General features: G+C 37.5%; 1 long non-coding RNA gene across 1 annotated transcript in view; it reads right to left on the bottom strand.

The window, feature by feature from the left end:
- Positions 1-1886: 1886 nt before the first annotated feature.
- The window catches only part of LOC107656299 (uncharacterized), a 4978-nt gene continuing 1354 nt past the window's right edge, over positions 1887-5510 (bottom strand). Inside the window, exons 2-3 of the long non-coding RNA XR_001630550.1 lie at positions 3937-4026; positions 1887-2200 (exon numbers count right to left, since the gene is read on the bottom strand). This is a non-coding gene — a long non-coding RNA (uncharacterized LOC107656299). The remainder of the gene's footprint in view (positions 2201-3936; positions 4027-5510) is intronic.

Below are 5510 nucleotides of genomic sequence, written 5' to 3'. Positions count from 1 at the left end.
TCGTTTTCTGTACTTGCACCTGTTTTTAAAATAAAAAGCCATTTTCCACAGTTTTTTTTCTCTCATACTGACCAGTATATGGTTATCTGTATTGGCCAAAACAGGCCATACTGGGGCATCCCTAAATACAATGTATTTTCTGTGTGACTAGTGTTTTCATAGGAGCACACACACTCACATTTCAATCCCAAGTGCTGTGGATGGGTCAGACAGGTGCACATGTGTTCTGTGGTTTATTTCACAGGGACGGCTCCAGTCTGGAGGATGTAGTGGAAAAGCAGGCGGACCTGATTGATTATCTGAAACAGCACAACAGTGTTCTGAGCAGGAGGATCCTCGCGCTGACCGCTCAGCAGATCAGAGGCTGACACATGCAAACAGAGAGAGTGACTCAGGTCTGTTTGTGCGTATGATGTGGTTTGAAGCCTTGCGTGCGAGTGTGTGTGAGCATGTCTATCTTGACTGGCATCGGCAGCCATGGCTCACTGATCAGAAGGCCTTTGGTGGGAAACGAACCCTGGTAACCTCTCTAACAACGCTCTCACGTTTCCATGACGACAAGTCTGAGTAGACAATAGCTGCAATTAGGAAGTCAAAAACCTCTGCTGCAGAAATGTTTAATAAAAATGCTCATTATGAGTTGGGAATAGTGAGATCTAATCAAACTAAAAGCTTTATAATGTAACTTGTGGTTTTCCTTGTTCATGTCTGTGAGAGCATTAATACGTTGGTACAGCGATAGTTAATTAGTACTTAATTTGGTTTCTTTAGTGCATCACTTTATTTTTGGCTTTGTGGATCAGTGCTGTTTTTGTGTGTAAGAAATGTGTCAGACGGATGTTTCTTGTGGTATGTATGTTTTGGAGCTGTTCTCAAATCGTGACCTTTTTAGTCCTGATGCTACAGATGTTGTGAACTACTGTAATTTTATGTAAAATAATGTGAATAAAATGATTGAAACTTCTTTTTGGAATAAAATTTCCACAGATTATATTGAATAAGGTTGGTCGAGTTTTTAATGTGCTCATGGTTCGATGATTAAAAAAAGTTTCAAGATAAAGAAAGATGAGATGATAGATTTGAAATGTTGTTTAAAACACGCATCAGGTTCTTAGAAATATACTTTTTGTGTATTAGTTATGTATGGTTTTGGAAAACGTGTATACCATGTTCAACAAAAATGATGTGTGTGGTGTAACTAAGTAAAAAAAAGTAATTAAAATTTGCTTTAAATACATGGAAGTATACACATAACTAATTTAAATACTTAAAATAGTTTAAAGTTTACCATTTTAACTTTTTAGACATTCCATGATAGTGAAAGGTCTTTCAGTGTGACATCAAGATATTTTGTCACAAATGTTAGTATATTTTATAATTATTTTATATATAAATAATTTCAAAGGGTTGCTCGTCTTGACATTTTACAGTTAATAAAAGGAAAAATTATATTTTAAGACACTTATGTTGACAGTTATGAGGGTCTTCAGAGGTCCTCTCTATGATATCACATTCTTTTTTTCGTTAAATTTTGGGTATAAGTGTTTAACATTTTTACTCTTAATCTGTTTTTAAGAGTAGTAGTCAACAGAAAAGGAAAATACATATGCAAAACGTGCTGAAAAATACACCATCTGGGATCAGGAATGTTGACCTTTCTGAACAGTGGGGTTTTTTTTCAGATTCTGTCAGTCAAAACGAGAACAATCCCAATTTGTCAAAACCAATTGTCAAACCGTGCAGTCTATTGATCCCAGTATAACACTTTTCATTCACTTTGCCCCCCTGCCTCCCCCAAGGATTGTGACACACAAAGCCCAGGTGAAAAGACAATACACTTTTTATTTAATCAGGATAATAATAAAACATTTGAAGTGCATAACTTACATATAAACACATATCAATCAGTTCTTACTATTTACAATGGTTCTGGCAAACTCAAACTGATTGAGCGATGAGTTTTCAGCATGTTTGGTTGCAGTTGATGTCCCCATGGCTTGTTCACTTAACATTCATAAAACAATACACTTCCTTTACAGAAGTGACTAGCATGGCTTGGTTACAGTATACGGGCAAATGAACAGTCCTCGGTGAGTCTTGATATGAAACTCCTCTCTCATTTCCCATCCATCACTGGTCTTTGGTTTTCTTAAGGCTTGACAAGACATCATAGTTGTGGATAGTTGAGTAGTTGTGAAACCTGAAGAAAACAGAAACAGAGTTTCAATCCACAATCATTCAGGCCTATGGAATAGATATTTATTTTTCTTGATTTGATCTTTGTGCAGCTTTTCTTTTAGACATTGTTCCTATATATATGTGTGTGTGTGTGCATCTGTTTGTGTGTTTTGTTAACTCCAGACTAGCTCTGGCTCATTGTGTGGGGGTCATAGAGTAAAGGTTAAAGGTGACAACCTCTCCAGAGTGTCTGAAAACAGTAGGCGGCTCCGGTAGGCTGTCACAGTGAATGTGTGTCCCCACAGATACAGTGTCACATCACACACACATTTCAACACGGAACAACAACACAAATTTTGACTGTTGAGTATTTTTATGTAAGAAGCGACTTGGTATCCTTGAGTTTTGCTCTTCAAGTAACAAAAAGGCCCATCAGCAGCCATGACACACACAAACTATATTCACCTCTTTTTCACCTTATGACCCCTTTGTGTGGTAGTTGTGCATTTTTATACTCTTCGAATAGTATTTTCTCTTCAGAATATTTTATTTTGTTTTACATCAGAATAGCTAATCTGCAACACTTGTCCCTGGTTAGGCTTTAACTAAGAGTCTAAGAAATACAACCAACAAATGGTCTAAACTGTAAAACACAAATATAGAATGGGAAAAGATATTTATTAATAATCACACAATTTATCTTTTCAGTTCTATTGGTAAACCATTCCATAACTGTAGTACACCCTTCACTGAAATGGCCACCAGGTGTTTCTGAGGACTGGCATTACTAGCCGTCCCACCCAAGTTTTACAGTGTGTGTGGCAGATAGTTAAAATGGGTTGTATTTATGGGGGTAGGGCTTTTCTCGTCCGTCTGTGTGTCTCTGCTTGGGCTATGTAGGTTTCCACTCTTTTGTGTGTGTGGGTGGGTGTGGAGTGTTTGTGTTTACTCCCGGTCCGAGAGAAAGTCGCACGGCTATAAAGATCCAATAATTTCCCAGCTCATTTAGTACAGGGTATTTACCCAAAGTCTCTGTTTGTTTCCGCTGTGGCTTAAGGCCACTGAAGATCCGTCAGCCAGTTTGTTAATTAATCTGGCCGTCCCTTCTCCAGAGATTACAATGGAGTGGTGCTCAGCTAACAGGGAACGTTCTCAGAACATTCTAACACAGTTCTCTCAAAGTTAACAAACATTCTTCCAGTAACATTATTAGAATGTTCATTCAAAATTATCTGGTCTTTAATAATGTTCTCAAAACATTAGCACAAAATATATGGAGTTTTAGTTGGATGTTCGTCTAACTTTTTTTTTAAACATTACTACTTACTAGTTTCAGATGATTCAGAGACCATTCAAAAGTAACATTCCCATAATTGCAAAATGATTAAATGGATCATTCTCTTAATGTTGTCCCTAATGTTCGCATAACCATTTTTAAACATTGAAAAATGGGATGTTTTGAACGGAAAACATTCTTAGAACATATTTTTGTTATGTAAATGTATTCTTCTTAAATTTGCTAGGTTAATATATTCTTAAATTAAGTGCATGCACTTGTTAGGCAAGATTTGGTGTGTGTTCTCAAGGAGTCACAAAAGTAATTTGAGGGATTTCGCAATTATTTGTCTGCAAATACTTGCATGGAATGTCAGAATTTGGATTTCCTAATGATGCGCCTCTTTGATAGCTCTTTTTCAATATTTGCTCATTCCTTAGAGTAATAAAAGGGAATAAATAGCCAGTGAAGTGAAGTCTTACCTCAAGGGAATGGCACTCTGGAGTGAAGAGGCAGACAACGTTTCTTTGGACAGTTGTGTCTGCGATATTTCCGCCTCAGGTTGAGAAAGTCTGGAAAGGGAAGGAAAAAAGACTTGTTAGGGCTATAGACTATTATTAACCTTTATGCTAATATTTAATGCGAAGTCGTGTCACATTTGTATAGCGCTTTATACAATACAGATTGTTTTACAGCAGCTTTATAGTAATAAACAAGAAAATAACAATATTAATGTTGCAAAGTTCTTTTCAATTCTTTCTACAATTTCAGGTGTAAAACAGCTCTAAATACACTCTAAAAAATGCTGGGTTGTTTCAACCCAATTTTGGGTCAAATATGGACTAACCCAACTGTTGGGTTAAAAAGTTAATTTAAAAATGTAACCAAAATTTAACCCAACAGTTGGGTTAGTCCATATTTGACCCAAAATTGGGTTGAAACAACCCAGCATTTTTTAGAGTGTAGTGCCATTATGAAGCTTAATTTAGTTCAATTGTGATTCAGTTTAGTTCAATAACAGTCTGAATGTTGCGACATTCATTGCTATGAGAATCAACCAATTTCTTTACAATATTTATTGTAAAACTGACCATTTGATATTTTGGGGGGTTGGGACGATATGCATCCCTTGCCCCCTGAACCCCTCCCCTGACTGGGGTGTTACCTGAAATAAAATCAAAATCAATGGTCTCCCCAGTTGGTAACAAACAATCTGGAGGGCAATATAACAATCAGAGGTTCTTGTGATAACGCTCATGTCACTTCCCTCCATAAGCAGCTATTAGATCCTCTCCCAGAGGCGCAAGGACAATGGCACGGTGCGCGCGGGAGGAGAAGCGGGTGCTTTTATATCTGCCTTTAACTAAAGCAATGCGAACTCCATGATCCTCCCTCTCTTTCTCTCTTTCACCGCAGTAACCCTATGCTAATGCATTATACCATTGTGCTGAACATCATGACTAACAATGAACGCCGGTGCTTGATCGCCCACGGGTACCAGATTAATTGCGCATAGCCGCCACAGCAGCGGGAGATGAGAGTGTATACACGTAGGCTAAATTACATTTAGTTACAGTATACGAATATACCTGTGTTTGGTATGAACGTAGAAAAAACTACGTAAAGTGAGTAAAAATGGCTTGGTCTCGTGCGTAATTGTGGTTTATTGTCATTTTGCGATAGCGTAAGTTAAAAAAAAACAAAAAAAACATTGTTTATATTTAGGTCAAAAGTGCAAAAAAAAAAAACATTTATTCCCAAGTCAAGGGTCAAGTGAAGTCTTTGTGAAACCCGAGATCGTCTCTGGAGTAGGCCTATGTTAAGATGCTGAGCTTTTCAGAAGCGTCAAGCGCCACTTAAATTCCACTCAGACCCTAAATCAGCCATGACTGAGCACAGACCACTAACCAGGACAGACCTAAATATGCCAACTTGATCCTTCTTTACTAATGAGGGGACGTTTATCCAAAGTGACTCACAGCAGAACAGTTGGATAGTTGAATGGCTAAACCGTTCTGGGGTTTAATTCTACAGGTAGCCTATACGCGAATAAAAA

Source organism: Sinocyclocheilus anshuiensis, unplaced genomic scaffold (genome assembly GCF_001515605.1).
Source record: "Sinocyclocheilus anshuiensis isolate Anshui unplaced genomic scaffold, SAMN03320099.WGS_v1.1 scaffold85, whole genome shotgun sequence".
Lineage (NCBI taxonomy): Eukaryota > Metazoa > Chordata > Actinopteri > Cypriniformes > Cyprinidae > Sinocyclocheilus > Sinocyclocheilus anshuiensis.
This window is presented reverse-complemented; position numbering and strand designations above follow the sequence as displayed.